This window comes from Pongo abelii, chromosome 16, assembly GCF_028885655.2.
Source record: "Pongo abelii isolate AG06213 chromosome 16, NHGRI_mPonAbe1-v2.0_pri, whole genome shotgun sequence".
NCBI lineage: Eukaryota > Metazoa > Chordata > Mammalia > Primates > Hominidae > Pongo > Pongo abelii.
In genome coordinates this window covers 17,034,818-17,061,710 of record NC_072001.2, presented here as the reverse complement: position 1 = coordinate 17,061,710, position 26,893 = coordinate 17,034,818, and the positions used below count along the sequence as shown (strand labels likewise).

The following is a 26,893-nucleotide window of genomic DNA, read 5'->3' as shown; positions in this document are numbered from 1 at the left end:
TTCCATGTACTTAGCTTTTCTTAGAGCATCTTTTAGAATTATTGCTTCACAAAAAACACTTTGGGAAATGTTTTAATTTATTAACAAATACTGGAGGGCTAGGAAGAAGAGGTTAAAACTTTTTAAAATATACACAATGAATTACGGATACGTGAAAAAAATACAAAATTAGCCAGGCGTGGTGGCACACACCGTAATCCCAGCTACTCAGGAGGCTCAGGCAGGAGAATCGCTTGAACCCGGGAGGCAAAGTTTGCAGAGGGCCGACAAGATCCTGCCATTGCACTCCAGCCTGGGTGACAAGAGCAAGACTCCATCTCAAAAAAAAAGAAAAAGTATATATAGTAAGTTTGCACTTGGGCTACATGAAAATAATGTAAATGGCTCCTTCTCCCTGTGCATCCTTGATTCATAGGTTAAGATAACAGTAGCTGCTACATTAAGTCACGTCACTCAAAACAACTAAGCATTTTCTACATGAAGAAAGGCTGTTTTTCTAAAGGTGTTTAAACATGTTGAAGTTTTTTTAAAACTTGAGTTGTTCAATAAAAAGTACACTTCATAAATTCACATTTTAAAATAATTAGAACTACCTCATAGATGCACGGTACCTTCTAGGTTGCTAAAGACAGGCCCTGCTCAGCACAGAAGCACAAGCTCACACAGCTTCCTGGAAGGCAAACTTGAAGTACCAGAATCAAGTTCTTTCAAGTGCTAATGCTGGTGCTCCGTTCTAGTGAAAAGCCAATTTCCCTTATCATACAGTAACTGAGCACAAGTTCACCTACTGGTTTCAGCTGATTCATTGGGCAAACGCGACACGTCCGCATGTTAGAGAACTGCACGGTGATTTTGCCCTTCAGGGTGATGCGAGTCACGGTGCCTTCTCCAAACTCATCGTGCACAACTTGGCCACCCAGGCGCAGGCGACCATCGATGCCTCCAATCACGGCCAGGACCGCCATGAGGCCCCCCACTTCAGGGTTCTCGGAGTCGGGGAAGTAGTCCTCTAACTGGGCCTAGTGCAGACCAAACAGCGAGCTCGACCAGGGACACTCACGGAGCTGCCCAATCCCTACAGGTTTACCGTTCAACTAAATTAATTCTGAGACCACAAACCCACCCCTTCTGAAGGCCTTCCCGCAAAGCTGTGGGTGATGGAGCGGAGCTGGGAGTTGATGTACTTGCTGATGAACCCATTCCACTGAGTCAGGGAGTGCAGCGTGTGCAGCAGTGCCACCACCTCCTCCACCAGTGTGCTGCTGTGGGTGGCAGTCAGCGAGGCCTGAGGGCGCACCCTGCGCCGCCTCGGCGTGGACTCTGAGGAGGAAACAAGGGGAGAAGCTGCTGCACCGCTCTTCACCAGGGCATAGGGAAGGGAGACGGCCACCCACTTCTGAGTGACGGCACTACGCCGCTCTTCACCAGGGCACAGGGAAGGGAGACGGCCACCCACCTCTGAGTGACGGCACTACGCCGCTCTTCACCAGGGCACAGCGAAGGGAGTCAGCCACCCACCTCTGAGTGACGGCACTATGCCGTTCTTCATCAGGGCACAGGGAAGGGAGACGGCCACCCACCTCTGAGTGATGGCACTGTGCCGTTCTTCACCAGGGCACAGGGAAGGGAGACGGCCACCCACCTCTGAGTGACGGCACTATGCCGCTCTTCACCAGGGCACAGCGAAGGGAGTCAGCCACCCACCTCTGAGTGACGGCACTACGCCGTTCTTCATCAGGGCACAGGGAAGAGAAATGGCCACCCACCTCTCAGAGACGGCATGTCAGAGGAGCAGGTAGTGAGCAAGCTCCCCAAGAAGTCAAACAGCTTCTCCATGAGGCATTTCATGTCCCTCGCCCTTTCGGTCTTGTCCCATGACGGAAGGACTTCTTGCAACAAATGCACAGCTAAGATCTGATAAAAGAAAGTTTAAAACGACAAGCATTAAAAAAAAATCTGATTAGGAAACTACAGATTGTTATTTTCTCTTTTTCTTTTGTTTTTGAGACAGAGTCTCATGCTATCACCCGGGCTGGAGTGCAGTGGCATGGTCTCGGCTCACTACAACCTCCACCTCCCAGGTTCAAGCAATTCTCCTTGCTTCAGCTTCCTGAGTAGCTGGAATTACAGGCACCCACCACCAAACCCGGCTCATTTTTTTTGGATTTTTAGTAGAGACAGGATTTCACTGTGTTGGCCAGGCTGGTCTCAAACTCCTGACCTCATGATCTACCTGCCTCGGCCTCCCAAAGTGCTGGGATTACAGGCATGAGCCACTGCACCCAGCCTCTCATTTTCTGTTCTCATAATGCAAGTAATCATGTGAAAATTTTGAGATTCATTACTTTACAGCCAAGTAATTACACTCAAGTTGATTAGTGATTAGGATTGTCAGGGATTTTAGAAAAAAGCAACACTACAGATGCATGTGTTTAATTAAAAAAGAATTATTTTTAGTTTAATTCTTAAGACAATTACACTACAGATTCTGTGAAGCAGATGAGTGAGTAGTTACAGGATTTACCACTTAAGAGAAAAGCAGGTAAACTAAAGGTTAGCAACTTACCAATTATCAAGGACCTCTGCCCCTTGCCTCCAGAAAATCTACCCTGTCACTTCTAGACCCTTTCTGCACTCGTTACTGAATAAAGGCCCCTGAATCTGAGGGCAGGGAACTTCAGTACATGGAGGCCTCTCTCAGGGAACTGATTTTGCCTGGCAGCACATTACCTGTCTCTGCAGCGAGGCAGCAGTGAAGGGTGCGTGCCCTTCCACGACCTTCATGAGCAGCGTGATCTGCTGCGGGGAGCTGAGGGCGCTGCACACCTGCGGCATGAGAGCGATGCTCCACACAAACCCCAGCGTGCACCAGCTCTGGTGTTGCTCCCTGTACACCAGCCTGTTTGGAGAAGCTGCAGGAGGGAAAATAGACATGCTTGGTAACAAGTCCCTAAAGACAAATCTCTAAAGATAAATCCTTATTTTTTTATCAACTTATTTTATTTTCTACAATAAGCTCCTTTAACACACATTGCAGTTTGTAAATTAATTCAAACTAATTCAAAGTGAGAAGTGGAAGAAAGCTTTTAAGTTAGTTCAAGAAACATTTCCGAATTTTTCTTTTTTTTTTTTTTAGAGATGGGCTCTCACTATGTTGCCCAGGCTGTTCTAAAACTCCTGGGATCAAGTGTTTCTCCTGCCTTGCCCTGCCGAATAGCTGGGACTACAGGCATTTTTAAAACCTCCTAAGGATGTGTAGTAAAAGTAGTTAGGGAATTTTAGCTATGCATTGTTTCTAGGCAATAGGAAAATGATCTATAATTCAAATAGCAGTACTTTGCAACAATGCATCTATTATATTTTTAATTTCATGTTTTAAATATCTCCACAATCTTACTTATATTTAATCTGCATCACTTACTTTTTTTGTATTTTCAGTAGAGAGTTTCCAATCCAAGTTTAATACATCTGCATTAACAAAATGAGTTTTTCACTAGGTTTACACCATTGGATTCTGGCACCAGTGGGCCCACCTCTGCTCTGCCTGGCTCCAGGACTCCACTACTCCCTGAATGGAGGCTGAGGCTTGGAGGCTGGGCCCCCCGAGGGACCCCGCCCACAGCCCCACAGGACCTTCTCTCCCTCCCACCTCCCCCACCCTGCCCTCAGCTATCCAAGCTTATGAGGACACCTGCCTTCCTTCAGCACACTCACATGAGCTCACACACACACACTCTCACACCCTCATATGCATCCTCACACTCACACCCATACTAAGTTATTCAGACACACTCATGGGCACTCACACACCCATCCTCACACTCTCAGGTGCACTCACACCACTGTCGCAATCACTAACACACACACAATCCCAGTCACACGTATGCACACACAACCTACGATGCAAGCTGACACACACTCCTATGCACTCTCACATACACTTACCCCTCCCAATGCATACAAAAACTCACATATGTACTCACGCTCCTAAACACTAGTCACAACTGATTACTCACCTACTCACACCTTTACCCACACACTTTCTCACTTTACACTCACACCTATACTGTTATAACCTCCCACTCACTGACATGAGCAAAATGCTCACATTCACTCACACGCATTCACAATAACGTCACTCGTGCTCACACTGACACAAAGCACTCATACACATTTACACAAATGCTTGCACTCAATCGCACACTTACACACTTGTGCTGCCACCCACTCATACTTCCTCACACTCACCAAGCCTGACTCACACTTCATCTCATTCGCACACCCAGTAATTCCCTCACACTCATGCCCCCCTCGTGCTCACCCTCACACACACACACTGGCTCAATGCACTGATGCTTTCACTCCCACTTCACCTGAATGTAGTCACCTGCCCACTCACACGCTCTCATGGACATACACACCACTCATAAATGCACGCATACACACACCCACACAACCACATGCTACAAACACACCGTCACACTTGCAACACAAACGCTCAGCCACTTGCCCATCGACCGCTAACACACTCACTCTCATCAATATGTGCGGACTCTCCAGCACACCACTAATACACGCATGCTCTCACACACACTGGAGCACGCCCACATACCCACCCACACTCACATGTGCTCACTCTCAGTCACAGGCACACTCACCCCACTCCCTCAGCTCACATTTCTCATACTTACTCTCCACACACACAAACACTTTATGGATTAAACTGTGCCTGTCCCCCGACCTCATATACATTCGGAACCTCAGAATATGATCTTATTTAATGAGGTCTTTGTAGACGTCATTAAGGTAAGAATTTAGGTGACATCAAAAGAAACTCAATGAAAGAGTCCTTTCAGAGACAGAAAAGGACATGCAGAACACAGGGGCAGAGGCCATGTGAAGATGCAGGCAGAGACTGGCACAATGCGTCCCCACACCGAGGAAGCCTGGAGCTCCCAGAAGCTGGACGAAGTAAAGAAGGACCTTCCCCTAGAGCCTGTGGAGGGAGCATGGCCCTGCCCGCACCTGAATTTGGGACTTCTGGTCTCCAGAACTCTGAGAGAACAAATTTGTTGTTTGAAGCCAGTGTTAGGCGTTGAATTCAGAATTGCAAAATTCGTATGTTGAAGCCTTAACCCCTACCATACCTTGGCAGGTGACCTTGTTTGGAAATAAGGTCACTGCAGATGTAATCAGTTTGATGAGGCTGAATGACGTCCTTATGAAAAGGGGAGATTTGGAGGCGACTCACACACAGGGAGAATGCCATGTGAAGATGACGGCAGAGATCGGGGTGTCACCTCTACAAGCCAAGGAACAGTAAAGAGACCAGCAAACACCAGAAGCTGGGGCAGAGCCCTGAAGCAGCTTCTCCCTCACAGCCCCAGAAGGAACCACCCTTGATCTCAGCCTTCCAGCCACCAGAACCATGAGAATTTCTACTGTGTAAGCCCCCAAGTTTGTAGTACTTTATAACAGCAGTGACAGGAAATGAATCCACACACATCCACACCCACCCACCCACACGCACACCCAGACACGACAAGCTTGCGGTCCCTAGCGCAGACTCCCTGGGCCCTCGATCTCTCATTCCATACATGTCTGTCGTTCCGCTTTCCACTAACATTTGCAGCAGTCCACATAAAGTCTTGGCAGCTTCGCTCTGCATGATCTCAGCATGAACTCCAGCAGACAGACAAAGAGACTGCAGTAAGTTAACAGTGCTGGTAAACATCATTGCAGTGGGGTGAATGTTCCTTTCAGTTTGTTCGGCTTCTAAAAAAAAAATCAAAATAACAAATGATATTGGGAGCCCCAGCCTCTTGGATGGTCTTACCAAGCCCAGCCATGTGAAGCTTCACATGTCTTTTAGGAACAGCTAAGAAATGTCACGAAACCTCCTCCCACAACCTGGATCTCCACAGATAGGATCTAGCTTTCTTGGTGCACCCCTAAATTCTCACCTCTGCTTCCCTAGAAGTGATAAAGTGCTGACTAACTCCACATTACATGAAGAGTTCAGAGTCAGGGACCGCAGAGAAAAGGTAAAGGCAGGTAGAAGGTGGGGTGTGCTCCGGCGGGGGCTCTCACTGGAGGAGGAGGTGATGGACCGAGACTGCAGGGCAATTCCACCAGGCCTCGGCTCACTCGCTCAGATGCAGGCTCAGCACCAACCACATGAGACTCACTGGTGGTGCAGCTGCCCCCACCTGGCCACCACATTCTCAAAGAGGGGTGGGTGCACACATGAGAGGAAAATGCAGAAAGTCAGTTCTAGCCAGATTGTTGGATCCCACAGCCACTCCACACACCTGCATCGGAGGTGCTTGGGAGCTTACTTAAATTGCAGGCTCCGAGGACAGAGCGCCAGCTGCAGGTGCATCCTGACATCCCATTCTAAGGCCCAGATGGCAGTGGTGGCAGCCAGCACCTGCACAGTTTGTGGGCTGCCTTGGACTAAATGCCTTCCTGAGTCACCCACCAGAGTCGTCCTCTGTGTCCGAGTCCTCTGCTGAGGGCTGTGCAGCGACTGGCAGCTCTGCCACCTTGAGGTCATATTTTCCTTCTTTCCCCATCCTGTAGGAGTTGGTGCTGTCCGTGTCCCACTGGATTCTTATCCACCCATCCTCTCCCAGCTCACCAATCACTCGGCCTAGGCCTGGAGGAGGCCCATCCTGAGAAAGCCAAAGGAGAGATCAGTTAGGAGGGTGCGTGCCCCGCCCTGGTCCTTCCATGGCTCCCAGCAGACCTGCCACACAGATTTCACCATATGCCACCCTGTCTGTCAGGGGCTGTCCCCAGAAACAGATTTCACCTCTCCTACAAAATGTGTGCTTGCATCATTTTAAATTAAATGGCATAAAATAACGTGATCATGCTGCTTTACCAAGGAAGTCAGGGAAATCTCATCTCAATGAGGATCCTCTAAGTCAATGCAGAGACAGGGCTTTGCAGCAAGTCCTGACCCCTCAGTCCCTCACAGGCCTTGCAAGAGCACAAACCTGAAACAAGCACCAGCACCTCCACATTCTCTTTGCTTCAGTTTCCCCCGGGCTCCAGGGGGAAGCTCTGCCTCTCACTTCTGCAGGAGAAAGCTGTTTCTAGAATGGATGCTGCTGTCTCCAGACACTGCTATTTCTAAGATGACTGTGACAAAGCCGGGGCTTACCAGCATGGCTGAGAAAAGCTAGACAGACCACGGGAAGGTGAACACTGCCCTAACTTAGCTAGGGCTGTGGTAAGTGACTTCCACCTGGGGGCACCTGGCAGAGATTTAGAAGACACCTGTGATGAGGGAAAATAGAGACGTGGCCACAGGCCCATGAAGTATATCCCTAACTACTGGGTTCAGGGCACTTCGCAGCACATGGCCATCAGCTCACAGGGGCAGCACCTGGGCTTCCTGCCGCAGAGCCTTCACTACACCAACTTTCAGGATGAGATTTACTCTCTTGCTCACTCTCACTCTTGTTCCAGTGACCCATCAAACTGAGCCTCATGCCAGTGAGTTTCCTGAAAAGAGCTGCCTCTCTTTCCAGACTTGATTCTGCTCAGATGCCCTACTTATGATTCCCTACTTGTGTTCACTCCCTTCAGCTGCTTGGGAACCAACACCTGTGTCATCGATCAACCGACACATCCTGGATTATTCCAATTTCCACCCACCAATATCATACACACCTGTGCAGAAGATAACTAATGTGTGGCTAATGTGTTCCCATCAAATCTCTGAGTACCTGATCACCCCATTTCCAGTCCACATCTCTCATGACCCTCGTTCCAATCTTCATCATGGCAGCCAGTTCTGGCCCTGAAACAGGGAGCTGCACAGGAGCCGTTTCCTTCCTTGTTTCTTCCAAAACTGTGGCAGAAGCACCTTGAGCAGAAGCATTCATATCTTCCTCAACATTGTCACAACTGGGGCCTGACAGAGCGTCAAAAACAATAGCTGAGCCAACAAGTAGCTGCAATGTCCCCTGAATAGACACAAAACATTTAAAAAGTACTAATGAAGATCATAATTTTGAAGAATCCATACTATATGCTTTATCAATTAATATAATACTATCAATATTTTACTGATGTAGGATAAAAAGAAGACAAACTGAAGAACGAAATACATAAATAGGCTAAGAAAATATAAAAGATATTAAAATGCTCAGTAAAGCTACTTTCTCTACTTCTAGGAGTTACTCCCCTGAAAAAGCAAAATAACTGAGTTAGAAAGATACTCATCACATTTTTTACTAATAGAAAAACAAAGATAACTACCTAAATATCTAACAGTGGGAAACTAACAAACTTTAATCATGGTTCTGTGCAGAAGACAGCTAACAGCTGGCCCGAGATACAACCTCAGACAGGATTGCTGCAGGCTAGCCCTCGGCTGGAGTCTGGATCTCAGGAGGACTCCCCCACTCCCTAGGTGGGAGGTGTGGTTTGCTGTGCCTGAACTGTCTGTACAAACAATGTGTTCTGTGCTGAAACCTGTTTTCCTTGTACTGGAACTTGGTACGTGCCAGGCAGGGGGTACCTGTGTGATCAGCCCCGATGGAAACCCTGGGCCTGGAGTCTCTACCCAGCTTCCCGGCAGACAGCACTTGACACGGCTCAGTGCCAGGGCAGTTAAGCTCGTCCTGTGTGGATCCTGTGGAAGCTTGTACCTGCTTTCCTCTGGACTTTACCCATGTCCTTTTTCATGATTTTGCTCTGTGTCCCTTCACTGTAATAAACTATAGCCCTGGGTACAACTACATGCTGAGTCTTGTGAGTCCTCCTGGCCAACCATCAAACCTGGAGACCCCTGACAGTTGGTGCCCTGGGTGGCTACAGAGTCATCCATAGCATGAAACAGAAGCTGAGCTGCTGTCACCTGAGAGAAGTAAAACTTACCAATGGATTTGAAAATAGGAGGCTAACCCTAGGAGAGTAGGCTAGATTTTTAACCCCCCTTTTCCCACTTGCTAAACTGAGAGGGGGTGGGAGTGCGGTTCTGCTAACTCCCTTGATTTTAGTTTCTCCTCCAGGTGGGAGGGGAGAAGATCCAAACAGTCCCAAAGGTGGGCTTGGGTGGACCAAAAAATGTAAAAAGTTTGTGTTTCTCTCTCTTCCAAGAGAGCAAAAAAGGATATTCAGTTCCCAGGGCTGGAGCAAAACTTTAGATAAACTAGTGGAGGAAATAGCCTTTCCTTTAGCCTAGCCGCTACTTTAGGGCCCCCAGGAAGGGGCCCCAAGGAAGGGACAGGAGTTGCATTCCAGGTGGATCTCCCAGTATCCCCTGGGCAGCTATACTGTTAACTCTGTAAAGACTGAATTTATTGCTAAGGGCTTGAATACATTTGCAGCCAAAACTGGGGGGAATTTTTTATTTTACATAGCTTTATGTTTTGTGGCTGTTACATGTGGATGTATACATTACGCTGGTATAAAATATTATATGCTTATAATTTCTTAAATGATAAGAAGGATACCCTGATCAGGGCAAGCTGCAAATATAGACAGATATTCATGAGACACAACCTCCTTGCTTTTTGCAGCAGTGGGCCAGATGAAATTTAAACACATGAATACTATCAACAGAACAAGTCCCCATACTTAATGATTTGTGCTGTGATTTTCATTATTGGAACCTCTGGGGAAAAAGAAGACAACATAAAAAGGCCATTTCTCGATGGAGATATGCTTTTGTAATTTTTAAATGCAACTTTTCGTTGTTAATGAGGCCTCAAGAAATGAGATGTAACTCTTACTAGATGATTCTTTTCAGCTGTAATACACATATTAAAATATATATTTAACACAACATATAAATATATAAATTAAAAAATAATTATATATATATATACACACACACAGAGAGAGAGAGAGAGAGACAGACAGACTGACAGACAGACAGATAGAAAGATTCCCCCTGCCCCCAAGACAGGATTTCACTCCGTCGCCCAGGCTAGAGCCCAGGCTGGAGTGCAGTGGCTTGATCTCCGCTCACTGCAACCTCTGCCTCCCTGGCTCAAGCAATCCTCCCACCTCAGCCTCCCAGGTAGCTGGGACCATAGGCACACACCACTATGCCCAGCTAATTTTCATATTTTTTGTAGAGACAGGGTTTTGCTATGTTGCCCAAGTTGGTCTCAAACTCCTGAGCTCAAGCAATCCACCCACCTCAGCCTCCCAAAGTGCTAGGATTACAGCCTGGCCTGATACATATTTTTGAATGGATTAATGTGAACTCTAAGACTGATGTGATTAAAAGAGCTTGGGAAAACCTTGCTTTTTCACTGTGACTTTGACAACTGGCCCTGCAGCATCTCAGTTTTAGCCAAAGAACACCACCATAAACCAATCAGATCTAACAGACATATACAGAACATCTCACCAAAAAGAGCAGAATACACAGTCTTCTCAAATATACCACAGAACACTCTCTTAGACTGAACAGACCATATGTTAGGCCACAAAGTCTCAAATTTAAACAGACTAAAATCATACAAATTACCTCTCCAACCAAAAGGAAATGATGAGAAATTAATAACAAAAGGAAAAGTGGAAAATTCACAAGTATATGAAAATTAAACAACACACGGTAAACAATCAGTGGGTCAAAGAAGAAATCACAAGGGAAATTAGAAAATACTATGAGATGAATGAAAACACAACATACCAAAACTTCTGTGCTGCGCCAAAAGCAGGGCTAAAAGGGGCAATTATACTATAAAAGTCTGAATTTACAAAAGATGATCTCAAATCAATAATTCTACATCTGGAAGAACAATAAGAACACAATAAAAACCAAAGTTAGGCCAGGTGTGGTGCCTCACACCTGTAATCCCAGCATTTTTGGGAGGCTGAGGCAGGTGGATAACTTGAGCCCAGGAGGTTGAGGCTGCAGTGAGCCATGACTGCGCCACTGTACTTCAGCCTCAGGGACAAAGTAAGACCCTGTCTCAAAACAAAGACAAAAACAAAAACAAAAAAATACAAAGCAGAAAGAAGGAAATGATAGAGATTAGAACAGCCAAAAATTAAATAGAGAATAGAAAAATAATCTACAAAACCAAAAGTTTGGTTTCTGGCAAGAACAAAAAATCTGACAAACTTTTGGTAAATTAAGAAAAAAAGAGGCCAGGCAAGGTGGCTCACACCTGTAATCCCAGAACTTTAGGAAGCTGAGGTGGGCGGATAACGAGGTCAAGAGATCGAGACCATCCTGGTCAACATGGTGAAACCCCGTCTCCACTAAAAATACAAAAAAATTAGCCGGGCATGGTGGCAGGCACCTGTAATCCCAGCTACTTGGGAGGCTGAGGCAGGAGAATCACTTGAACCCGGGAGGCGGAGGTTGCAGTGAGCTGAGACTGTGCCACTGCACTCCAGCCTGGCAACAGAGCGAGACTCCGTCTCAAAAAAAAAAAAGAAAAAAAGAGAAAAGATGCAAATAACATCAGAAATGTAAGTGGAGACACTACTACCAACATAAAAATAAAAAAGAGTATAAAAGAACACTGTGAACAACTGTATGCCAACAAATAAAATAGCCTAGATAAAATGGTCACATTCCTAGAAACATACATTACCCAAACTGACTCAAGAAGAAATAGAAAATCTGAATAGACCTGTAACAAGTAAAGAGACTCAATCGGTAACTAAAAATCTTTCAGGCCAGGCACGGTGGCTCAAGCCTGTAATCCCAGCACTTTGGGAGGCCGAGGCAGGTGGATCACGAGGTCAGGAGATCAAGACCATCCTGGCTAACACGGTGAAACCCCGTCTCTACTAAAAATACAAAAAATTAGCTGGGCGTTGTGGCGGGCGCCTGTAGTCCCAGCTACTCGGGAGGCTGAGGCAGGAGAATGGCGTGAACCTGGGAGGCGGAGCTTGCAGTGAGCTGAGATCGCACCACTGCAGTCCAGCCTGAGCAACAGTGTGAGACTCTGTCTCAAAAAAAAAAAAAAAAAACAACAAACCTTTCAACAAAGAAAAGCTTAGCTGGTCAACTCTACCAAACATTTAAAGCAGAATTGACACCAATCCTCAAACTCTTCTAAAAATAGAATATATGGGAACACTACCTAGTTCATTCCATGAGGCCATTATTACCCTAACTGTAAAACAATAAAATATTGCTGAAAGAAATTAAAGAGGACAGAAATAAATGGAAAGACATTCCACATTCAGAGAATGGATGTTAACATTGTTAAGATGGCACTATTCTCCAAAACAATCTACAGATTCAATCCCTAGCAAAAATCCCAATGGTCTTTTTTGCAGATATGGAAAAGCCAGCCTTGAAGTCCATATGAAAATGCAAGGGACCCAAAGTAGCCAAAATAATCTTGAGAAAGAAAACACACTTCTCAATTTTAAAACAGTACAAAACTACAATGTTTAAAACAGTCTGGTACCTGCATAATTATCAACATATAGAATGTGATAATGTAATTGAGAGTCCAGAAATAAACCTAAATATCTACAGCCAACTGATTTTTGCCAAGGGTACCGAGAACTTCAGGGAAAGAACAGTCCTCAACAAGTGGTATTGAAACAATCAGATCATCCAAAGAAAAAGGCTGGACTCTTATCTTACACTGTGTAAAAGAAATTACCTAAAAATGGACCAAAGATCTAAATATAAGAGCTAAAACTATAAAACTTACAGAAAAAAACATGAGATGAGGATAATCTTCATCAACCTTGTATTTGGAAATGGCTTTTTCCATCTATCAAAAGCATAGACGACAAAAGAGAAACAGATAAATTGAACTTCATCAAAATAAAAAACTTCTCTATCAAAGGAAATACAATCCAGAGAACAGGAGAAAATACCCTCAAATTATATATCTGATAAAGGTCTACAGATCTGTGAAGGTCTAGTATACACGAAATTTTTAAAGAGTCTGAGGACTGGTGTTAATTCTTCTTTAAATATTTGGCACACTTATATAGTGCATTTATTGGTACAACAAGAAGATGACGACAAATAACCCTATTTAAAAAGGAGAAAGGGGCTGGGTGCAGTGGCTCACACCTGTTATCCCAGCACTTTGGGAGGCCAAGGCAGGCAGATCACCTGAGGTCAGGAGTTCCAGACCAGCCCGGCCAACATGGCGAAACCCCATCTCTACCAAAAATACAAAAATTAGCCCGGTGTGGTGGTGTGTGACTGTAATCCCAGCTACTTGGGAGGCTGAGGCAGGAGAAGCGCTTGAACCCAGGAGGCAGAGGTTGCAGTGAGCCGAAACCCCATCTCTACCAAAAATACGAAAATTAGCCCGGTGTGGCGGTGTGTGACTGTAATCCCAGCTACTTGGGAGGCTGAGGCACGAGAAGCGCTTGAACCCAGGAGGCAGAGGTTGCAGTGAGCCGAGATCGTGCCACTGCCCTTCAGCCTGGGCGACAGAGTGAGACTCCGTCTCAAAAAAATAGAGAAAGGGACTTGAATACACACTTCTCCAAAGAAGATATACAAATGGCCAACAAGCACAAACATGTAAAGAAGCTCAATGTCATTCGTCATTAGTGAAATGCAAATCAAAATCACAATGAGATACCACTTCACACCCACTAGGATGGCCTTAATCCAAAAAAAAAAAAAAAAAAAGAAAACCACAAAAAATAGTGTTGGCAGTGAAGTAGAGAAACTGGAATCCTGCAATCCTGCCCACTGGTGGTGGGAATGTAAAAATGATACGGCACTGTGGAAAAGTTTGGTAGTTTCTTAGTAAGTTACACACAGTTGTACCATATGACGCTGTAATTCCAGTCCTAGGTGTATAATCAAAAGAACTAGAAACAAGTGTTCAAACAAGTATTTGTATATAAATGTTCCTAGCAGCACTATTCACAAAAGTCAAAAGGCAAAACCAACCCAAATGTCCATCAACAGATAAATGAATAAACAAAATGTTATTACATATTCATACAATGAAATCTTTTTCAGCCATAAAAATAAAGTACTGATATATACCAAATGAAATAACCCAGACACAAAGGCCACAAACTGTATGATTCCATTTATATGAAATATCCAGGATATGCAAATCCATAGACAGAGAAAGCAGATTTGTGACTATCAGGGGCTGGAGAGCAGGGTGAGTCAGGACTGATGGCTAAACGGGGTGCATTTATAGTGATGAAGAAGTTCTACAACTAGACAGTGGTGATGACTCTAGAAAATTGTGAATATATTTAATACCGCTGAATTGCGATGTTAAAATGCTACACTTTCTGCTATTTGTGTCTTACCATAATTTACAAAAAGCTTAAAAAAAAAAAAAAAAGAAATCAAAGCAAAATCTTGACGTTTTCCCAAAGGCTCTCAAGCCGGTGCAGACCTACCAATCAGGCGCAGTGCCGTCTGAGCGAGGGCCAGCGTGCTGGAATTGAGCAGGAGGTCGACATTGTTTGTGCCGTGCTGCAGGGTGAGCATGCTGAGCATCACCAGGAGGAAGCGGGCTTGCGGGATGGTCCCCAGGCTCGGTCCTGACACGTTCTCATTGGTGATGGTTTGCAGGGGAACCGGCTGGATACCTAATAAGCATTGACACCCACTGACATTTCTTGTGATGGATACAAGAATAAACATAACGCAGAAAGCACGGGCTATTACTTTAAACATCTGACTAATAAGCATTGACACCCACTGACATTTCTTGTGCGTGGATACAAGAATAAACATAATGCAGAAAGCACGGGTGATTACTCTAAACTTCTGACTATTTTTCAGTGGTTTCCACAGAGTGGGCAGCTCTGTCATGCTGCACGATGGGTCTACCCCCTGTATTCTATGCACAGGTCGTTCCATCTGTCTATAGGACTTAGCATGGTGCTCTCTGAATACCCTGGTGCCCTATTCCATTCCTTCCATTTCAAATATAAAAGTTATGCCTCACTTTTCCTCCACAAAACCAATCCAATCAACTCTCTGTAGATGCTCAAACTATACAGGAAATAAATATTAATATAGGACACAGACACTTTAGGATATGTGGTGATACACATAAAAATGTAAAAATGTAAAAATGTTATACTAGAGTACTTCAACATTGTGTCTCCTGCTAAATTTTAAAGTTTTGTTTAAAATCTGAGAAAGCTGACAGCAGCATAGATTATACAAGTACAAAGTACAAACACAGTCTTCTCAAAAGCAAAAATTGGCATTTGCAAGTTTCCACAACATATAATTAAAGGCAAACTATAAAATAACATTGATGCAACTGTTGACTCACCAAACTCTTTAAATTTGGCACTGGCATCCATCAAAACATTTCGAATGTTCTGAACAGCCCAAGCATACAGCTTGCCAAAGGTGACTTCCAGCAGCATCCGATTAAAAGGTGGGATCAAATCAACATCCTTTAAACAATCAGTAAGAGGTTCCCTTTCAAATAAAGATAAAGAATTTGACTCGGGACACTGCCAGACTTCTAACTGTTACAGAACAACATTTTGTTGCCGCAGCTTCCTTAATTAAGAAAAATATGCTAACGTTTTACCCTATATCGATTCCCTCAGGAATAAGTCTTTGCCATCCACAAAACATCGCATACTGCACAGATGGAAGTAAGAAATTCTTGCTCACCAGTTTTAAAATTGTATCTATCCCTTCCAGGCAAATCCCTGCTCTCTCCAACTGCAAAATATCAATGCATACAGTTAAGTGTTATGTATATTACCCAATGCAGACATGCGTTTCTCATCAAATGTTACCTGTTTTAGTAGACACTTTCTCATTTTTTCCACATCCACCGGTTCCGCCTTAAGGGCAAATTCAGCAATTGTACTGAGGAGTGGAGACTGCGGATAAAGACCCTGCACATTCTGCTTCAACCACTTGTATTTGTGAACACCTGTAACAGTACTCAACAGCAGCTGCCATTTGTCCTAACAAAGGAAAACCATTTTCATCATTTGTCTACCCTATTTAATATTAAACTGTGCTCTAAAAGTTATTCAAGTAAAATATAAATAATGCTCATAGGTTTAAATTGGTTAAAATGTTAAATTTAGTCATTAATACATGGTTTTAAAACTATGCTATAAATATAAGTGAATTTATAATCTCTATACTAATATATGTTGGAACAGGCTAGCTTGGCATACAAAGTTAAGTTATGGTTCATTTTAATGGCCACAGGGCCCAGCACTGTTTCTGGAACAAAGAATATATTTAAGGAACGAATGGTGAATAATTAATGATACAATCTAGTACCAAAAATAAAAGGAAACCCTTCTCCAGCTACAGCTCTGACCAAGACATCATAAGTCAAGTTCATGAAGCATCACTGGGGCCATATTTCTAACAATCGCCCATCCCTCCCTCTGGATGCTCAGGTACAGAGGTACGAGACTGTGGATTCCTTTGCTATGTGCTATGATTCTATTCAGCCAACCTCAGAATCACAGAAAATACTGCACCTTGGGTGATTTAATTGCAATGGGTCTCTTATCCACATTTATTGGACTGTGAGGCAAAATGCAAGCTTCTTCTAAATCACTCCATTTCCAATTTTTTCTTCATCATCTATAGATTCTGGCTTCTTAGGAACTGTGTTTTAAAACATCATTCACTATAAAAATCATATACTTAAATATTAATTTTAAATTAAGAAATACTTAGATTTACATGAAGGACAAATATTTCATTCAAATAAACATCTGAACAACATTATAAATTGCAATGCTCAACAACAAGAGTGAAATGATCACCCTGGCAGAACAAAAAGACAAAGTGAGAGTGCGACGAGGGGAGAAGCCCCGAAGCAGGGGAAGCCCGGCAGCCAGCAAGCTCTTCCTCAAGTGCCAGAGAGTGAACATTTGAGTCTTTCAGGCCATGCAGTCTGTTGCAAATACTCAACTCTGCTGCTGCAGCACAAAAAGTAACCACAGATAAAGCAATAGGTGTGGCTGTGCTCCCGTAAAACTCTATTTATGGTGCTACAATTTTAGCTTCATGTAGTTTTCATGTGTCAAAAATAATATACTTCTTTTAATTGTTAAAAAACAATTTCAAACTGGAAAAAAAAAAAAAGGTCTTAGTCCATGGGCAACACAAAGCAAGCAAGAGGTGGAATTTGGCCCACAGTTCCTGGCTTGTCCACCCTGGTCCAGTTCAGTGGTTCTGTTAGTGTGTAACTGAATCAATTGAATTCACTGTGATATGTGGAATTTCCTCCCTATATTTTATCTTTTAAAATTTTTGGTCTAAATCTCCTCAGCATATAATATAAAAAATAAGCAACATGATAATACACCTGGGCAGTAAAGAGCTAACATAGCAGGCCGGGGTTGCTCAGACCCTGCAAATTCCCAAGGAAGGTCTGTCCCTTCAGGATTGGTCCTTCTTCTAGGAGCTGAGCTCTGAGCCCTTGGAACACCCTGCCTGATAAGTTTTTTGGTATACCTGACACCCAGGACCTTGTGGCAGTGGTCTGGCCAGGTAGTTTATGCTAATGATGTGACTTGCGAGGGACCACTTGTTTTTGCACTGGGGCACTGGAGTCTGAGTAATTGAGGTCAGTCACATGGGCACTGCCTGCATATGTGACTGGCCCCCAACAAAATCTCTAGACTCGAGGCTCAGGTGCGCTGGCCCGGTTAACATTTCTTCACACATGATGTGACACACTTGCTGGGAGAGCTAAGCACATCCACGTGACGCCACTGGGGAGAGACACCAAAGCTTGGGCCTAGTTTCCTCTGGACTTCCCTCCATTCACCCTTCCCTTTGCTAATTTTAATCTGTACCATTCTTGCGGTAAAAAAAAAAAAAAACACAGCTGTGAGTTTAACAGCTCTTCTGGGTCCTTTTAGTGAATCATCAAGCCTGAGAGAAGGCTCAGGGATCCCTGACACAGCAACAGGAATATTAATCACTTAATCTTTTCAAGTTACTTAATTTCCAAAAAAAAAGAAAATCAGCTTGAAACAGCACACAATAAATCTATAAACCCACAAGAAACTCTAAGAGTGACAGTGTGGGCTCAGCACCCACGGATATGAGATGGCAAATGGTGGAGTCTCTCTCCCTCATGCTGAGACAGCCTGTCTCCTCGGCCCGGGCTGAGTTCCTGCATGCCTGGGTTAAAGGAATCGCAGCAGTGTGACTGCTGTTACTTCCTGATCCAGAGCACCCATCGGATTCAGACAGGGTGTTATGGTGTAGGGTTTGTTCAGGAACAATCAAATTAGGATGGCTTCTATCACACTTTAGTCTTTCATAAGCTTATTGTTCAAAACACCCATCAGAAACTCAGTAATTAATACTGTTCAATAAGCAGGTTTGTGAGTAAATCAGTATAAGTCTTAAGAATATGATCAGAGGCCAGGCGCGGTGGCTCACGCCTGTAATCCCAGCACTTTGGGAGGCCGAGGCAGGCAGATCACGAGGTCAGGAGATCAAGACCATCTTGGCCAACATGGTGAAACCCCGTCTCTACTAAAATACAAAAATTAGCCAGGCATGGTGGCACGTGCCTGTAATCCCAGCTACTTGGAAGGCTGAGGCAGGGGAATCGTTTGAACCCGTGAGGCAGAGGTTGCAGTGAGCTGAGATCGCTCCACTGCACTTCAGCCTGGCGATAGAGCAAGACTCCGTCTCAAAGAAAAAAAAAAAGGATATAATCAGAAATTTCTGTAGTTTATTTATAATCACAAGTGACTAAATTCTAAGCATTTTTATTCAAATTTGGATTTAATGCAAAAAGATTTTTCTGTACCCTTACACAGCTACTTCCAGGAAAATGTCAGTAACTCTTTTAGCTTCCCTTTATAATTCTCCATGTATCAGAATACTCAATATTTCCAAACAAAAAACATTTCTTTAGAAGAATGGCAATAAGTTTAAACGTTCCCATTATATCTCATTACCAGGATAACTAATAAAATAAAAACACTTCCTTGTTCCCATCAATTTAGTAAAGATTATTTACATTTTCAACATCAATTTACTAGTAATCAAATCATACCACACTCAATTCCTAAACTGCCTCTTGGAAAAATAAGCGAGATTTCTGTATTTAATCATAACTATACATAAAAATGATGGCAGCAGGTAGAAATGTCACATGGAATTAACAGTAGAGAAACTTCACTCTGAAATCACAGGTCCAGCGCAGCAGGGTGAAGCACATGCTTTAATAGTATCTTCTGTCCTTTTACATTCTTACCTCTCTTTTTCCTTCATTCTCGAATTATCTTCTGAGCTATCCTCCTCCAACGGGGCAAAGAACTTAACGATTTAAACTTAGACATTATAGAGAGGTCATTACAAACACCAGGTCTCAGTTCATTAAAGGGGAATCTCAAACGTTCCATGACAGGAGCACAGACCTCCTTGTAAGAACGGCCCTGTTCTTGATGAGTCTGCAAAGTTAACCAGGAAAAGACAACTTTAACAACAAATATTTCAGTAACTGTCTGCAAAGCACAGAATAAAAAGAATTAAAATCTATCACCTTAATGAGCGAACATTTTGCTTGGCAGACAACTCTACAAACATCCACCACTGACTTAGGCAACGTTCTGTGCTTTACTTGCTCAATACCAAGTGCACCTGCATGAACTAAAGATAATGCCACATGACCTGCAAAAAGACATTTAAAAGAAGGGCAGGGAAGGAATGAATATGTACTGCAGGTTAGTCGAGGGATCTGCAGTGTAGCTAAAGTACACAGATATTGAGCTCCTTACCTAAATCTTCATGTTTCGAGAGGCAACATAACAGCAAGTGACCGACCTCTTCCACGGGATGCTCGGGGGGAAACATGATCAGTGTGGTCAAATGGCACTGCCTACAGTACCTTTCTATTTGACACAAAAAGTCCTGCAACAGAAACAGCTGGAGGTAACTTCAGGGCCACCCAGTGAGTCTTCACAAATTTTAAACATGCCAAAGCTTCTGGTGCACTTGCAATCAGTAATGCTTCTGAAGCCTCGCTAGCATGTTAACACAATCAGGTTCTCACCTCAAAACCCTCCAAATAATACATGAAACAAAGTCTGTGCTATGTTAACCAAAGAGCACATAAGTATTCCCATGTCAAAGTCCCCAGATAAACAAAAGCACTGAGGTGGCAGTGGGGGCAGGCCTAGCTCACCTTCACGTTGTGATCCTGAATGTTATTGTCTGCAATGGCTGGCAGAAATGCCTGCGAATGGTCCCCCAGGGCCCGTCTGTGGGAGCAGGGTCGAGATTTGCTGGCAGGTGTGCCCACTGGGAGCTGCAGTGGTCCTCATCTTTCTCCTCGTTGTAGCTGTAGTGGATCTGGCTGGTCTGCAGGCCTCCAGAGAAGATGGATGACTGAAGCCATTCTAGAAAATGCACATGCAAACATGAAACAGAAACTCAAGTGCACAACTCAAAATAAATGCTAAAAAAAAAAAAAAAAAGATGCTCAACTAAACACTCAATTTAGAAGGTGAAATTCAGCATCATTCATATGAAAGAGCTCCACCTAACATGTTTACACAGCTTGACTTATAATTCCTCTATCTACGTGAACACACTTTCTGGTGATTCCACACACCTCAGGCATGGCATCAGAACTCAGGATCATAGTTCCAGTCCAACATTCTCTGGATACCTGTGCTCTGCCTGCAACTGCCTGGTTCCACATATACCGCGTGAAGACTGAGTTGCACATTCTAACAGGGAGGGCAGCAAAGGGCACTGCTGACACAATTAATCACAGGATTTCGAGTCTGAAACTATGTGCAACGGATGACTATGGGGGTACCAGGGAGACTGGAAGACAGACCACCGCTATTCTGAGGGTCAGTAAGGGACTTGTGGAAGCAACAACTGAGCTAAGATGAGGAATAAGACCTAGACGCTGAGTATCCAGGCAGGGAACAGCACCTCTGAAGGGTCTCTACAAAGAATTACATCCTCAGGGTAAGCTACGTATTCCTAGAGCCCTTATAAAGGAACAAAAAGGAGAAAATATTTAACAAACACACAATCTTTAATGAAGGATAGATCCTTGGAGATGGGAGGGCCGATGAACTGGAAAGGAGACCTGTGTGTGGTGCAAGGCACGGGATCGGCCAGTGAGAATGTTAATTACAACTGCTTATGGCAACTTGAGGGAGTGCACCACTATAGATCTCTAGTAACGATCTGTGTTATCAAATACTGCTCCAAATCCAAGCAATCAAAGCGGGCATGCACTTAGTGTTCTTTTACTGGACATTTAGATTTTAGAGCACTCAGGAGCATTCCCCAACCCACCACATTCGTTCTTCTGAAACACTAATCCAATGCCGACTCTCTCTGGCCCTCTCTCTTTAAGCACAGGACAGCCCCTCCTTACTGTTGCAAGATAAGCCTCTGAGCCTCCTGTGGATCGGACCCACCTGCCAGGGCCCATGGCACCCTCTGCCCTGCAGCTCGCCAGCCCTGCCCTCCTTGCCAATTTAAACAAAGCCCATCTTCTGGCAAGCAATGAGCCTTGAGGAGGAGGGAGGGAAGCAGACACCTCACAGGACACCACAGGCAGCCCAGCACCCAGCACTGCACAAAGGTCCACCCAACAGGGGGGCTGTGTGGACACCAAGATCCTCCTTCCCCGCAAGCCTCTGCCACACCCACTCTCGCAAGCAGCAGGAAAGCCCTGCTCCTCTCAGCAGTGCCCTTGACACTCCTGTGTTTTCTGCCCAGAATGCTCCCTCACACAATTTCAGGACTGCTGCCAATGCGAAGCCTTTCTTCTCCCAGAATCATGTATGAACGTCTCCATTTCACCATTCACCACCTTGTAACGTGACCTGCTTAGAATGCTGGCTCATCAACAAGCAGCAGCTGAAGGCAGAGGCATGTCCTATCCATCACTGCATCCTGAACACCTCGCATGGTAACGGCACCAGAAAGCAGAGGCGTGTCCTATCCATCATTGCATCCTGAACACCTCGCATGGTAACGGCACCAGAAAGCAGAGGCGTGTCCTATCCATCACTGCATCCTGAACACCTCACATGGTAACGGTACCAGAAAGCAGAGGCATGTCCTATCCATCACTGCATCCTGTACACTTCGCATGGCAACGGCACCAGGCAACTGCTCAACACAAGCTGCTCACATGGACGGACAGACAGACAGACGGGAAATGCACAACTACATGAAGGAAAATGTAAACCCATCTTAGGAGACAGGAAGAAGCTTATTATTTTAGGTGGTTACAAAGGCTGCCATCCTGAACTATAACTGACTTGAGCCTGGTCTGGTAAAAACGCAGTCCTCAAGTAGAATGCTGTTCCCTGAGAGGACAGCTGATCCACATTCTGTGCAATTTCTGGGCATGCAGGCAGAAAAAAGCCATGCTGAGCCCATCAGGCAGAGGCTGCAATACGTGAGAACACCACAGGGTAGACGGGTAGACATTCCTGCACACTTTTTAGCTTCCTCTGCAGCAACAGACCATGAGGGCAAATGACAGCCACTCACAGCTGTTTCTACCTGATTCAGTCTCACTATCCTTATTATTATTATTTTTATCATCATCAACCGTGTTGAATCCTCCTCTCTTTTTTTTTTATTGAGATGGAGTCTCGCTCTTGTCACCCAGGCTGGAGTGCAATGGCGCGATCTCGGCTCACTGCAACCTCCGTCTCCTGGGTTCAAGCAATTCTCCTACCTCAGCCTCCCGAGTAACTGGGATTACAGGCACCTGTCACCACGCCCAGCTAATTTTTGCATTTTTAGTAGACATGGGGTTTCACCACATTGGCCAGGCTGGTCGCAAACTCTTGACCTCAAGCAATCCACATGCCTCAGCCTCCCAAAGTGCTGGGATTACAGGCATGAACCACTGTGCCTAGCCCTCTCCCATTCTTAATGGCACTTACAGTTCAAAAAAAATAATCTGCTGATCAGCAAAAAGCAAAGATTTTCTTACTGGCACATTCAATCTTGACAGGAGACAGTGGTGTGCTCATTGCTAAACAGGAAGCATGTAATCCGAGAAGCAGGCCCACATTCCTCTCTGTGTGTATCAGAGGTGAAGAGAGACTCCCCAGATCTGGTATGGTGACAACTTCTTGGTGAGGCTGGAAAAATAAATTCCATCATCAATCTGAGGAAACAGAATTAATTAAAAACATAAAACCAAAAGGACAGCTCTGTCCTGCAGCTGTACCTCCATGTGAGCCCAGGGGTGCTCTGGGCATTCTGCCTCTCCATAGTGTAATGAGTTGATGCTGCTGTGCCCAAGTAACAGCAGATACCACATAAACCCACATGCCCAATAAAGCAGGCAGCAACCGCACAGCCCTACTGCAGAAAAACTAAAGCACAGATACGTGATTTGGCTACAATATTCCTTAGGAATCAGTTTCCAAAGTGACTGTACACCACGCTTCAGAAAGTATAATGAATTGTTACATGCACAAAGAACACACTGGGCAACAAAACTATGACAAGTATTCGATGACAAGTATTAGCGGACTGTGACCACACATGTAGAGGAAATGAAATTTATTCTAACAAAAATCTGAAAAAAGCAAGAGTTCAACTTTTCCAGTCACAGAAGATATTTACAGCAAAGTTAATTCTCCCCTTCATAAAATGCTTTAAGCCCTGCCCTAATGGCATTTAATACATTTTATTACTTGTGGATACCTAGAAAGCTAATCCCAATATATAAATTCTATGTGTTCGTGAATACATAGTAAGGACAAATTTCTATTGTAAAGAATTACACTTGTACATAGTTCTTCCCAAAAAATACGTACCTCAAGATAATAAGCCATTCCAAATTTCTACATAAGACCAAAGTTTAACCTCTTTTCTTGTGGAACACTGTCTATATTTCTCACAATTGATCATTTAAAAAACAATCTTTCAAGACCAGTACATCACAGATCTTAACACGAATAAATGTAAATTCATTTATGACAAAACTTCTAAAGGATCTTTATATTTATCTCTAATGCCCCCCAAAAGACTCAGATATCAGTACTTCTAGATCCAAATATTCCTATCACAAACACACAGAGGGTATCCCCTGCTATCCTCTGCATCACTCAAGGCATACAGCCTCACCTCCAAATATTGGCCAACACAAAACACGTGCATGGATTCCCGGGTGTCTTCAAACTGCAAAGCAGCTTCCAAAGCTACCACTGGGTCTTCCCCTGCAAACTGAGCTGAAACAAAAAGGGAAAAAGCAACATGAGTTCAATTCAGCTTGCCTGGAGAGCTATAGGAGAAATAGTGAGTAGGAAATAAGTTAGGTGCTTAACTCAAAAGTGAGGGTTACCAGAGTATAATGACCTCCCACTGTCTCCCAGGGTTGCCTGGGCCGACTCAGAACTTGAAATGAGTTCCAAGTATTAAAACAAAAATGCATAATGAAAGGAAATTCTTCAAATGTGCTCAATTTGTTGATAAGACAGACACCAAAGCCACCGATACATTAAAGTATGCAGGGGCTGGCACAAAACTAAAGAAATCATTTATAAGCCAAATACTCTGCTTAGAATGATACAGGCTGTAACTTTTAACCAGGAAATAAGAAGTGTAATCTTACCAAGAATACTATTTCCTGTTAACGACTGTGTCTGGAAGTCCTTTATATCATACACTTTCCCGTCAATCACAGTCCAGAAGCCTCCATCTTTATTATGGTTCTCCAAATCAGCTTTGCGTATAAGTGTCACTTCCTCATTATTTCTACAGTTCTGACCTGTAAAAAATGACTCTGTATATACAGAAACCAGAATCAGTCCATCGATCAATCAATAGGTAAAATGAAAAGAACTGTGTGAAAGAACTACAGCAGAAATAAAAAAATCCACAATCACAATGGGAGAAATACATATCTAGCTCTGAAACTAATACCACACATACAAATTCTATTAAATATAGAATGCTTTAAAAAAAAATCTAGGCAGCATGAGTATCAAATCGGGCCATGCCAGGCCACAGAGCAAATCTCAACAGATTTCAAAGAAATAAAGTTACAGAGCATGTGTGCTGACTACAATGCAGTTAAATTAGAAATAGGTTTTCAAAAATTCATTCAAAATAAAATAAAAATGACTGTATATACAGAAAATAAAAATATTCATCCACATATTTGAAAATTATAAAATACACTCATAAGTAACCCAAAATTCTAAGAAAAAATGACTATGAAAATTAGAAAATGTGTTCAATTAATAATCAAAATACTGCAGATCAAAATTGGTGACATACAACTAAATGCATGCTTGAAGGCATTTATGCCTTTAAATGTGTATATTAGAGGGAAAAAGCTAAAAAAGAAAAGAAACACCAAATCAATAAAAGTCTATTAGTTCATAAAAATACTCAAAAAAAGAAAACCTGAGTGGTGGTCACCTATGCAAGTGCTAGGATACCAACTCAATATTACGAAAAATAGTTAAAGGGAGGTGGCAGTTCAAGAAGTCAAGCTTAGACTATGTCCTTCCTGTACAGATTGTACCTCCTGCTAACCAGACAGCAGAGGGCAAGGTTGGTGGGGATTTTATAGGGGACACGCAACACATGAATTCCCTGGTCTAGCTTCACAGAACTAAAGCGGGAGCCACCAAGCACTACAGGCCTCCTGAGCCAACAGAAAGCACGCAGCATGACTCCAGACATAACACCACCCTAATGAGCCTGAATTCAAATCCAACCAAACCTCTAGATCTAACCAGCAGATTAATGGAACTAACAGAAGAACATGTTGGTCTAGAATAAGAGAAAGCAATCAACCAAATTCAGAAAATGTGAAGTTCTCCAAAATAACCAACCTGCTTCTTTGAAAAAGAAAATGGTATGATCAGAGACAGGGAGAGGAGGGCCTGGAGCCATGCTGTTTGGAGAAAGAGACTAGAAGCATATGTCAAGCAATGCCAACACAGAGAACGTGCTCAGGTCGTAATTCAAAATTACCACCTAAAAAAGGCATTTTTGAGATAGTCCAGGAAAATGTAACATGGACTGCATGTTAGATTAAGGAATCACTGTTAATCTTATAAAACAGGATAATGATATTGTAGGGTTTTTTTTTTTAAATCCTTATCATTAAGAGGTAAAATGCCTTAAAATATTTTAAAGACAGAGTTATGCTTTAAAATAATCCAATCAGGCAGGTGCGGTGGCTCACACCTGTAATCCCAGCACTTTGGGAGGCCGAGGCGGGCAGATCATGAAGTTAGGAGATCGAGACCATCCTGGCTAACACAGTGAAACCCCATCTCGTACCACGCCGTATTACCTCATTTAACAGATATGATGAAGCAACTGAACAGGCTATTTTTCCATTTCCATTGCATTTCAACAGAGCCCACTAAAAAGCAGTATAAATGGCCCTTAAATACTAATATATTTTAAAACGCTCAAACTATATCGAAGTCACCACTTTCTGCCTTAGCAGGCAAAATCCCAAAAGCCCACACACAAGGCTGGGAGGCCAGCAGCCCTATTGGTGGTGAGAGAAATCAAGACGTACAGGAGCAATCTGGTGACAACCAGCCCACACTAGATGCATCCCCACCTGTGCATGTGCACAGGCACACATGCGTGCACACATGGAGGACACATGTTCCAGGTCAGGCCTTGCAGAACTATTTGTGTTTTTTGTTATTGTTGTTGTTTGAGATGGAGTTTCACTCTTGTTGCCCAGCCTGGAGTGCAGTGGCACGATCTCGGCTCACTGCAACCTCTGCCTCCCAGGTTCAAGCGATTCTCCTGCCTCATCCTCCTGAGTAGCTGGGATTACAGGCATGTGCCACCATGACCCGCTAACTTTTGTATTTTTTAGTAGAGACGGGGTTTCTCCAAGTTGGCCCGGCTGATCTCAAACTCCCAACCTCAGGTGATCCACCCACCTTGGCCTCCCAAAGTGCTGGGATTACAGGCATGAGCCACCACACCCGACCCTCAGCACTA

General features: G+C 43.8%; 1 pseudogene; it reads right to left on the bottom strand.

Moving 5' to 3' along the window:
- LOC129050291 (putative HERC2-like protein 3) lies at positions 1–24,687 on the bottom strand (annotated as a pseudogene).
- Positions 24,688–26,893: the final 2,206 nt, after the last annotated feature.